Source organism: Borostomias antarcticus (assembly GCF_949987555.1).
Source record: "Borostomias antarcticus genome assembly, chromosome: 14".
Taxonomy (NCBI): domain Eukaryota; kingdom Metazoa; phylum Chordata; class Actinopteri; order Stomiiformes; family Stomiidae; genus Borostomias; species Borostomias antarcticus.
The window spans coordinates 9,768,650-9,781,149 of record NC_140247.1 but is presented as its reverse complement, the minus strand read 5'-3'; the positions used below and the strand labels follow the sequence as shown (position 1 = coordinate 9,781,149).

Below are 12,500 nucleotides of genomic sequence, written 5' to 3'. Positions count from 1 at the left end.
CAGGACTCTGGTCCAAGGTTGTTATGACTCTTCAATCCGATCCCAGATAGCAAGCGGATGTGTAATGATTCTGGGCCATATATGGGCCGGAACTAAGCCACAAGGGCCAGATCTGGCCTGTATATGGCCCAGATCAGCTATCTGGGATGTTGTTGGGAGTCACGCGTCAAGGCTGTACTTGTTTGAGCGACATACAGTACGTTTTACGGTTTGACATGTATTTTGTGCCCTACTTGGATACATGCATGCGCGTATGTTTTGTTTTGTTATCTGCAGACTGTGTGGAGCGTGGAGGCCCCATAACGTTCCCCCTCACAGACTGGAGGGACACGGAGAGGAGAGATTGGAGTAATCTAGTCCCAGCGTTGGGCTTATCAGCCTAGCCCATCCCAGCCTGCTCACCGTGGCCCTACACACCCTCGCGCTATCGTCTGGGGGCCCACGGCCAGAGCCCACAAACATCGGGGAGGGCCAGAGAGACAGAGAGACAGACACACGAACAGGCAGAGAGAGAGAGAGAGAGAGAGAGAGAGAGAGAGAGAGAGAGAGAGAGAGAGACTGGTAGACAGAAGGACAGACAGATAGACAGACGAACAGGCAGAGAGAGGGAGAGAGAGAGAGACAGATAGACAGACAGACGAACAGGTAGAGAGAGAGAGAGACTGGTAGACCGACAGACAGACAGGCAGAGAGAGAGAGAGAAAGAGAGAGAGACAGAGAGACTAGTAGACAGAAGGACAGACAGACAGACAAGACAGATAGAGGAAGGGAGAGACTGGCGGACAGACAGACAGACAGACAGACAGACAGACAGACAGACAGACAGACAGACAGACAGACAGACAGACAGACAGACAGACAGACGGATGGACAGAGACGACAGCCCTATAGGAGTTGACTCTATAACACAGGGTATCTGGAATCTGGTATCTGGCAGGTTTCAGCAAGTTACATTAAAAGGATAAGTTCAATGTTTTGGACTTTAGGGCCTATTCTCTGTCTGCCTTACATGAACCTGACACGTAGAGACTATCATTTCCCTGATCGCCTCAGTATTGAGCTACAGTAGCTACAGTACAGTTGTTCTGCAGGTGCGCAATCAGCTACATTGGAAGTCAATGGGTCATTGTGTTTACTATAACAATATCATAACAAATAGTAGCTAGCTAGTGAGCTAGCGAGCTAGTGAACTCCAAAGTGAGGTCAGGGTTTGTGGCCTAGTTGGGTGTTCTCTGGGTTAACACTCCCTCGCTTCACATGACCTACACTATAGCAGTGCTCTATACTGTAGGCTCGGGTTACCATGAAAAAAATGACGATATCTTTTCCTTTATCTTGCTTGTGATGCTGTTCTGGCACATTGAAAACGGAACATTCAACAATTTGAAAAATGCATTGAGTTCATCTGGTACTAATGTAAGATAAAGTAATGATATTACGTGTGGTACTGAAGCTCTGGTAAATGGACTGCACTTATATAGCGCTTTTCCACCTTAGCGGCACTCAAAGCGCTTTACAATGGCCTCTCAATCACCCATTCACACACACATTCACACACCAATGGCGGTAGCTGCCATGCAAGGTGCTAACCTGCTCATTGGGAGCAATTTGGGGTTAGGTGTCTTGCTCAAGGACACTTCGACATGTGGACAGTCGGAGCTAGGATTCGAACCACTGACCCTTCGATCATTGAACTACCCGCTCTACCAACTGAGCTACAGCCGCCCGTGTAGTAACTACTACTACTACTCAATGTAGTTCATTGAGTTAATAAACCGGACAGTGGAAGGAATACAGTGAAGGATCAGAGAGCTGAGTTTATAGTTCCCCTCTCATACCAGACTGACCCTGCTGGTCTCTCTCATACCAGACTGACCCTGCTGGTCTCTCTCATACCAGACTGACCCTGCTGGTCTCTCTCATACCAGACTGACCCTGCTGGTCTCTCTCATACCAGACTGACCCTGCTGGTCACTCTCATACCAGACTGACCCTGCTGGTCTCTCTCATACCAGACTGACCCTGCTGGTCTCTCTCATACCAGACTGACCCTGCTGGTCTCTCTCATACCAGACTGACCCTGCTGGTCTCTCTCATACCAGACTGACCCTGCTGGTCTCTCTCATACCAGACTGACCCTGCTGGTCACTCTCATACCAGACTGAGCCTGCTGGTCTCTCTCATACCAGACTGACCCTGCTGGTCTCTCTCATACCAGACTGACCCTGCTGGTCTCTCTCATACCAGACTGACCCTGATGGTCTCTCTCATACCAGACTGACCCTGCTGGTCTCTCTCATACCAGACTGACCCTGCTGGTCTCTCTCATACCAGACTGACCCTGCTGGTCACTCTCATACCAGACTGAGCCTGCTGGTCTCTCTCATACCAGACTGACCCTGCTGGTCTCTCTCATACCAGACTGACCCTGCTGGTCTCTCTCATACCAGACTGACCCTGCTGGTCTCTCTCATACCAGACTGACCCTGCTGGTCTCTCTCATACCAGACTGACCCTGCTGGTCACTCTCATACCAGACTGACCCTGCTGGTCTCTCTCATACCAGACTGACCCTGCTGGTCTCTCTCATACCAGACTGACCCTGCTGGTCTCTCTCATACCAGACTGACCTTGCTGGTCTCTCTCAGACACAGCTGTTGCTGCACCTCACCACTCACTCACCATCTAGATAACACATAGAAACCTGTGTGAAAAGGCAAGCTGCTGTATAGCCTTGAACAGAACACACGTACGTTCAGAACCACACACACAAGCAGCGAGGAGTGGTGGGTGGTTGGTCAGATGGAGCCGGAGGGGGAGGAGCCTGCTGATCTCTAGAGCCGCCAACCTTGGCGTTGAACCTGAACCATAGCTGGCTGTTTACGGTGCTTCACAGGAAGCGGCCAGGAAACCTCCCGTAAGCAGGACTGGTCTCTGTTTTCCGTGAATCTGCTCTGTGTGGGAGTGTGTTTGTGTTGAGCCCTGAGGATCCCCGCTCTCCAGTGAACAGGGGCAGACGGGGAAACGTGCGTCAGAGCCGGCGCGTCAGTGTTGCCAAAGCAGGGGCGGCTCGGTGGAAAGATACCGCAGCTAACTGAGGCGTGGTACATACGGATCTGACCATATTATACCAAGGGTTATGGATCTATACCATTTATTATACCAAAGACACGTCATAATCTAATCACGCAGGTTCTACGTGCTCTACAGTACCAGTTCTGATCTCTCTCTCTCTCTCTCTCTTTTTCTCTTTCTTGGATTACCTGTTAAATGTATGTTGGAAATGGAGAAGTTGGGTTTTTGGTGCAAGGTGTGCCTAGTGACACAACAGTAGGCCACTGACAGCTGATGTGGTCCCTTGCTCAGAAAGGATGTTTGAGGCACTGGTGAAAAGCCAGCGAGCAACTATACAGAAGGAGATTGTACGTAAGTGAGTGGAGAGAGAGAAGGTTTAATATGACCTTTTATGTGTTGCACTTTGTCTTGATGCTTTTAATGTCTCATGTAAAGCACTTTGAATTGCCTTGTTGCTGAAATGTGCAACACAAATAAACTGGCCTTGCCTTGCCCCACTCTCTCCCTCTCTCCAGGGACAGGCCCGGGGGCTTGATGGCTGCTGTGTCCCCTACTGTCCCTGCCCGCTACCAGGGGCCGTGTGAGGGCAGTCCCCCTCTGCCCCGGAGCCCCAGACTGCCTGAGGTGGACAACACCGAGGAGGGGGAAGCCAGAAAGGTACATTAGGTAACTGAAAGGTACATTAGGTAACCGAGGTCACAGTCAGAATCTGCAGCGCATTCACCTGAGAAGGCCGGTGGTGTGTGGCATGACTGGCCCTTACAGAGGCTAATTAAACGAGTAGTTTGGTATTCAGCATCATAAGCCCTTCTAAAAGGTTATTTATGATCTCATAACAGTCTGTATAAAAGTGTTGACAGACTTGGCACTCTTGAGTTAATAGCACTCATTGCTCGTGTCACAGCTAATGGATCTCTATGGGCATATTAAGGCCCGTGCCGAAAGACACAATGGATCTCTATGGGCATGTACTGTTCATACAAAACTTTTATATGGACCTTTGTTTATGATCGTAAATAGCCTTACAATAGTGCTTATGATGCTAAACTGCAAACTACTCCTCTAAGGTGAGACCTAGGAACCCTCAACCTATCAAAGCCACCTAGCTAAGTATTTATAACATTGATGCTCATTTGTATCATCTGCATTTTGTGTTTGTTACTGTATGGAGTAATGTTTAGGTCAGGTGGACTGGTTTTATGTACTGTGTGTTTGTAATTGTGTATTGTGAATTATGTATTGTGATTTTTTTATTCTGTCATCAACCTGACAAGGGACTACAGAAGAAAATTAGCCTGTTGGCTATATCTGGCATATTTACATTTATGTATGTATTTATTTAAATGTTTATTAATATGTGCTGTCCCTATTTTAACTAAACTAAACTAAACTAAACTAAACTAAACTAAACTAAACTAAACTAAACTAAACTAAACTAAACAAAGCCACCTGAGAATATTGGATCGAGGCGATAGTTTGTTATGACACGGTTGCCATATTACAAAAAAACAGAGAATAAACTTCGCACACAAAGTCCTTTCACTGGACACAGCCCTGAGGGGCCCTATTCAACACTTGGCTGGATTGAATCTGGAAGCTGGTACACACACGCAAAGCCTTCTGGGAGATGGGTAGAGGGGCGTCTGACGGGTGGAAGTGCCAGATGACATAACATAATTGCGCCTCCTGTAATTTTCCAGCCTCAAATCGCCCCACGTCGCCAGTTACATAAGAGCCTCTGCGTCTTTCTCATCACGCTAATACCGGGACGCAGCGGGAGATTTACTCCTGGCAGACTTTATCCCTTCTTCACAGCTGCTCCCCCTCCCTCAGCGGCGGCCATTGTTCGGCGTCGTTAATATCGGTCTTACTGCTCTGGCCTTCTCTGAGTGATTGCCTTCATAATCCGTCGCTGGGTCTCTCCGCGGGCGTGGGTCTCTCCCGCGGGTCTCTCCCCCCCTGGATCCCACGCCTCCTGCCCACGCTGTGCGCCAGGGAAGAAACGCTGGAGGCCTTCACTCCTAGGAACGGCTGAAAACATTTGCCTTCCTGAATGAGGTGTTGTTTCGCAAATAGGACGTATATTAGTTAAAAGCAGATGGTGTGCAAGGCTGGGAAAGTGTGCTGATTGATTGATTGTGTGTGTGTGTGTGTGTTGTTTGTGTGTGTTTGTGTGTGTGTGTGTGTGTGTGAGAGAGAGAGAGAGAGAGAGAGAGAGAGTGTGTGTGTGTGTGTGTGTGTGTGTGTGTCTGTGTCTGTGTGTGAGAGAGAGAGTGTGTGTGAGTGAGTGAGAGAGAGTGTGTGTGTGTGAGAGAGAGTGTGCATGAGTGTGTGTGTGTGAGAGAGAGAGAGAGTGTGTACGTGAGTGTGTGTGTGTCTGTGTATGTGTGTGTGTGTGTGTGTATGTGTGTGTGTGTGTGTGTGTGTGTGTGTGAGTGGGTGTGTGTCCGTGCTTGTGTGCGGTGGGACAGCACTTTGAACACATTGATTCATGACAGCCATTCCTCCCCTCTTTAATTCTGTCTCTTTAACTCTATTTAAAGATTGATAGCTGAGTCTGTCTGTGGAAGTAGACCAGGGCTGGAATTCTAATGTGTTGCTCTGAGAGAGTGTGACATAGCATGACTATGAGTGTGTGTGCGACCATGCATGTGTGTGTGCGGTAACTAGCCCCCCCTTGAGCATCTGATTAGGGGTGCAGGTTTGGTTGATATAGGCCTGGCCCCCAGAGACACGCCCCTAAGCTGCAGAAGCCTATTAAAAGCCGCAGAACAGGACAGAGAAAACTAGAACGGCGTGGCCCCCAGGGGCCCGGGGGCTGAAACAGGCTCTCTCTAGGACCCAGCGGCACTCAGTACCAGCCCAGCCTGTGGTACCAGCCCAGCCTGTCCAACGGGGAGCGGCACGGTCTCTAGAGTCAGAGGCACGCCGGTCGGCCCTGCGGTGCGCTGTAGCGCCAATCCCTCATCGAACCTCGTTACATTAGCCCGTCCCGCTAGGCGGTTGTTTCGGAGAGACGGAGGCGGAAGCAGCACTTTGGATACCATGTGGGGGCGTTCTGTCTCTCTCTAATGATCCGGCTCTAATTCAGCCACTCAGACACATAGATTACAAAGTGATTGATCGACAGCTCGATCGCCGCGCGCCGACGCTCATGTGTGACGCAGGATTGAGCGCTTGTGCAAAAACTACATCCGCAACCAATGACACACTAACCATCTTCCAGACACGCATGAGTAAAGATATGCATGCACACCACTGGTCCAACCTTCATCCAATTCTCTCTCTCTCTCTCTCTCTCTCTCTCTCCCTCCCTCTCTCTGTCTCTCTCTCTCTCTCCCTCCCTCCCTCCCTCCCTCTCTCTTTCTCTCTCTCTCTCACTCTCTCCCTCTCTCTCTCTCTCCCTCTCTCTCTCTCTCTGTCAGAAGCAGGTCGATGCCCTCTATACGCAGAAATATCCCCCTTTCTCCCATCTGCTTCTAATCTCTCTATCTCTTTTTGAACTAATCCACACTCCTCTCTCTCTACCCCCAGTCTCTGTCTCTCTCTCTCTCTGTCTCTCTCTCTGTCTCTCTCTCTCTCTTTCTCTCTCTCTCTCTCTCTTTCACTCTCTGTCTCAGTCTCTCTGTCTCTCTCTCTGTCTCTCTCTCTTTCACTCTCTCTCTCTCTCTGTCACTCTCTCTCTGTCTGTCTCTCTCTCTCTGTCACTCTCTCTCTGTCTCTCTCTCTCTCTGTCTCTCTCTCTCTCTCTCTCTCTCTCTCATTAACTCATTCACTGTTACTCCCACCCTTAACCCTTTCATCTGTTCCCTGTCCACATCTCTGGTTAAGAGCAAACCATTACCCAGCCTCATTCACACTCCACTAGTGTGCGTGTGTGCGTGTGTGTGTGTCTGTGTGTATGTAGGTGTGTGTGTAACAACCGTACCCCCTGCGTATTTTTCAAGCCCTAGTTGATCTCATGAAATGAAATGGCTCAAGCTGGCTCTTGCGCTTACCTCAGCGGCTCTAAGGGCCACAACAAACAATCAGGTGCAAAGTAATCCATCTCTTTGGGAGCTCAGATTCATTTTCTATTATGAGGCATTAGCAAAGCTAACTGCATCTAACACTTCTGTGGTAAGCTTGGTTCTGCTGACATGGTTTGGAAACTCAATTTTAGAACAAGAAAGTAATTAGTTTTTTTAGGAGACAGATAACAAAAATAGGAAAATAATTAATTCTGATATGATTTTATGTGGGCTGAACACTTTAAGGGGCTTAACAACTAAAAGAGGTAAGACTGCTGATAATGAATAACTCTCTGACCCCCTCTGAGGATCACCGATAACCTCAGGAAAAAAGAACTTTGGTTCCAGATAGAACTGTTATTCAGGACAACCAAAGAATCCTTCAACAACCCCCTTTTTCTGAGTGTAGCAGTGTCATAAACGCACAGCCCAAGGTCACTCTCAACTTGTCAGATGCAGTACCAGCTACACCAGACCCCCGGAGATACAATGACGACAGACAGTAATACCTAACCAACACACACAATGACCTTTGACCCTATAACTACTCAAACAGATGGGCTGCCGGACAGCAGCTGGGGAGATGGCAGCTGGAGAGCGATCTCCGGTGACCCCAAGAAGGGGATGTAATTATACTGTACCTACCGGCGCTGTGATATCACACTTATCCCAGCGCTGCCCGCCCCCCCCCCCTCCCCTCCCGCCCACTGACCCCCCACCGCTCACATAATGAGATATCAGTAGGGGGGGGGGGGGGGGGGGGGGGGGCTGTTGCGCCGGACGTTGTCATGGGAAGGGTTTGTTATGGCGACGGTTGGAATGGTGGTGAGTGACAGGGACCCCCCAAGCAGGATGGAGCCTATAGGAGGGGTCTCACAGAGAGGGGTCTCACAGAGGACCTGTCAATCACGGTCTCTATAATGAGGTGTGGAGTATAACGTACACCGCAGGGAACATAGATTCTGTTTTTTATCTCTCTCTGACTGACAGATAGAAGGAGAGACTAGGGGAGGTAAAAAAGGCAGGGATCGAGTCCACAATACTGTCTTACACAAGTCCATAGCTACTGTATATGTAGATACACATACTGTACATTACAAGTACAAAACGCATTGAAAATGTCCTAATTGAAGCCTATATGAAAATAGAGTAGATTCATATCAACCATTTCATGGGATGATATTCAAAACAATAACAGCACAGTTACAGTGCAGTTTACTTGGACCAAGAAGTCGTTGCCCTAGTGGCTGAAAGTTCCATTGAAAAGGTCTAAAGAATGGTCACATTAACCATTAAAATGTCCTAATTGAAGCCTTGATGAAAATAGAGTAGATTCATATTGACCATTTCATGGGATGTTCATATTCAAAACGATAACAGCACTGTTACAGTGGTGTTATTGAAACAGCCCCCCCCCATGTTGATAAAGACTCAGACCCTGGTCTGACCCCCAGTCTGGAGATCCTAGCCTGGCGCACCCAGAGTCACCCCTCTGATCCACTCCTGGCTACATCCGGTGGCGTGACAGATCCAGCCTGTCCATCTGTCCCTTCCCACCGCTGTTGAGGCCATACCCCCCCCCCCCCCACCCGACCAGAGATAGGGCGCTACGCGTTGATGCGCATCCACAATGAGGTGTGCGATGTGCCTGGAAGAACACTGGCAGCATATCTGATGATTGATTGACATAGCGAGCGCTAATTTTAGATGACATGCCTATGGTGGATTTCCTCAGGTTGACCTGTTATAGTCATGATTAATGAGGACTGTCACAGAGTTGTGTGTGTTCCCAAAGCCAACATGGCACCCGGGCCTTTGTTGATCATAACAATGATCAGCAAAGCTCCTCGCTGCCTGCGATCGGCTCCTTTTAGACGTCCCAACAGTTCAAACCGAACTCCTGAGACCTGAAACTCACTTATTAGTTATTTTAAATCACTACTTTATGATCACTTTAATTCTGTATGTACTTGTTTTATGTGAATCTTGTTTGTAATTTTATTTTTCTACAAATGTACTGTAGGATGATGTTTGTCTTGTATCATTTATTTGGTGCAAGGCATACTTTGTACTTACTCGACATCACTGTAAATGAGACTCATACCTCAGTTGATCTTCGAGTTTAAATAAAGGTGATAATAATGAGCAGTGGGGAGGCATTTGACCAGTGCACACACTGTGTTACGTCATAATGAGCCCACATGCATTAAGGCGTGCTCTGCCAAATTCTCCGATGCCTGTGTGTACAGTGTCATCCCACGGCAAATTACGCAGCCCACGTTCAATATTGTGCTTGAGCTGTTTACACAACAAACGCGGACACACAAACACACAGCAGAACACGCGCACACACAGACAAAAGGTTGTATGACGATGTTCGACTATCCTAACAATCTTATCAACTATCTAGGACCAACGCATGAGAATGTAAACCCACAATTGACACTGTAAATACAGTCTCTACCAGCACACACAGACACAATGGGTGCTATTGAAACAGCAGTGGCATTGTCAAAATAAAAAAGAAATAATGTGGTGAGGATGGGAATCCACCAAAGCAGCTTATCGGTTTGACATTCTCAAAGACAAACACACACGCACGCACACACGCGCAAAGCAACAGGCTTCCATTGTTCTTATCTGTTTTTTGTTATGAAACTGTGGTATCCCACTACGTTCTCCGTGTTGTTATTACATTAGTCTGTCTGCAGTGGTGCATCATATTAGTGCGGGACCGGAATATTTTTCCGCCATCTTGGCAGGGTCTCGTATTTACAGAAAAAACACACAAACCGGCGGCCGTTTCGCTCCGCTCGCCCTGGGACGCGTTCGCGCTGAGCCGTGACCCACACACGCGGCGTCCACATGCAGAGGGGGCACACCTGGAACCGAAAGATCACTACGCCCTCTCTCCCAGCATGCCGTGTTGCCATCCAGTGAGACAGACGCTCTGGGTAGAAGTGCATGTTGACAGTCCCTCAGACAGGCAATGTTTAACCACAAACACCCATTGAGCCGGCCCCAAAGGTCTAAACGGAGGGAGGTTACAGGAGAGGGGGTGAGGGGATGAGGAGGGGGTGAGGGGATGAGGAGGGCACAGGGGGGGGGGGGTAATCGTCCAAACAGACAGTATATTCTCTGTCCACAGAGCAGCTGACTGCGAGGGAACGAGAGGCAGCTTCGTCCCGATGACCCTAGTCTCTCTCTAGTCAGCCCACGTGAGCTCCAGGGCGTTTGGGGAACCGTGCAGGTAAACAGCCAAGCTTCTTCTGGTTCTCTGGTTCCTCTTCTGGTTCTCTGGGGACTATGGGACCAGCCCAGACCAGGCATACATTAAGCAGACTTGCCAACAAAACGGTATATGATTGGGTTATTATTAACAAAGAAGCCCATCATTGGGTTATTATTAATATAGGAGCCTGTGCCTTCAGGGCACCAGCTGGGTCTCGTTAGCTCGTTAGCGTTGAGTATGAACGAGGCCGAAGGCTACGTGTGTCCATGTGTGTCTCACAGATCACCTCAGACAGAGCCGTGTGTATGTGGCCGGGGGTCACGGGTTCAAGGCCTCTCTCACATTAAGCAAACGACCCCAACGGACAGACTTCACTCCACTCCATTACATCTGACCTCTGACCTCTCCCCCCCAGGTCAACTGCGAGGGAGGCGCAGTCGTCATGGTAACAGCGTTACCCAACAGGCATTGGGACCGTTTGGTCATGCTAGCTGCTCTGTGGTGAAAATACAATCGCATATTTCTGGATGTACACGGTGTAATAGTGTTCTCACTGTTTTCAGAAACATTCGCTTCTAGATAAACACGGTCAGATAAGTTGCAGTGACGTAAGTGGCGCATTTATCAAACCCCGTTCATAAACATTTGCCTTGTGTGTGTGTGTGTGTGTGTGTGTGTGTGTGTGTGTGTGTGTGTGTGTGTGTGTGTGTGAATGTGTGGGCGTTTGCTATGGGAGGGGCCTCTAAATGAGTATCCGTCATTAACTATGCCTATGCCATGTCCCTAGGGCCCCACACTCAGCTCTGCACAGATTGCATCTCCTGTTAAACACACACACACACACACACACACACACACACACATCCTCTCCTGAATGCTCACTCTGTTTCCCACACACTCCAGTTCTCTAGTTCCTGCGTAACAATACAGCTGTGTGGTATACAAACACATAAACATACGATATACATGCCTCCCAGCAATTAGACCCGGCCAGACCCAGGTCCAGCCACTACGGCCTAAGAGGAAGGGGTCAGGAGAGTTCCTGGAGAGTTTACTCTGTAAACTAGCTGAACAAACCTAATAGGAAGTCTGACCAGGGCGCCGTGCGGCGTAGGAGGCGATCGGTGCCCCTAAGGGTACTACAGACAGAGGTCAACTGAGAGCGCGGGAGGGGGAGGGAGGGAGGGGGGAGGGGGAGAGAGGGGAGGGAGGGTGGAGGGAGGGAGAGAGAGAGAGGGGGGAGGGGGAGAGAGAGAGGGGGGGGGGGGGGGGGGGGGGGGTGGGAGGAGGAGGAGGGAGAGCCAGAGCTTCGTATAGCCCTCCTGTTCTATGTTCTTCATATAGCCCTGCTGTTCTATGTTCTCCATATAGCCCAGCTGTTCTATGTTCTTCTTATAGCCCTCCTGTTCTATCTCTTCATCCCACTCTCCTGTCTTCCTGTCTTCTTCCTCCACCTCTCCTCCTCTCTCCTGGGGACGAGTCTCTGGCCCCGATCTCATACACACACACACACACACACACACAGCACCACACAACTTTACTTTGACCCACTTTCTCTCGGTCTAAAATAAAACCAACCACAGGGCCAAGGAGAAGAATCTGGAAGGTTCCACCTCAACCTGCCTGTAGCCAGCTTAACTATACAAACACACACACACACACACACACACACACGTAACGTACAGTATGAAAGAGAAAAAACTCGAGTGACGAGGACAGAGCACAGACATTCTGACGCGGAAAAAAAAAAACTCATCTATGTCAGCTGTGTAATTATTAACTGTGACCAGGAGTTCACTATATGTCTGACCACTGGGTTCAACTGGACCAGATAAGTCATGAGTTTCACGTTTAACGTCAATTACACTTAGAAAACCAGGCAAAAGACTCGCGACTGCATTACGGTGAGCGACTCAACATACAGTATGAAGACACCTAAGAAGGAAATGTCATAACGGTGTTTTGAAACTTAGTAGAAGAGAAACTGACCTCAGATCAGCCGGATACGTCATGAAGAGTGATACCAGAATGGGACGACAGCAGTTCAGTGCGTTTATCAAGGGCTCCTCCACATCAACACAGAGCAAAGCTCTTGGGTGTCAGTGACACATGCTGAGAAACTGCCCCACTACTGGACACTAATTGTATAGTAGCCTAGTATACACTGAGAATGGTGAGTACAC

General features: G+C 49.0%; 1 protein-coding gene across 2 annotated transcripts in view; it reads right to left on the bottom strand.

Annotated features, from left to right (window-relative positions):
• Positions 1-12,500, bottom strand: part of ppp1r1b (protein phosphatase 1, regulatory (inhibitor) subunit 1B) — a 19,065-nt gene that overhangs the window by 5,704 nt on the left and 861 nt on the right. The gene's annotated exons all lie outside the window — the stretch shown is intronic.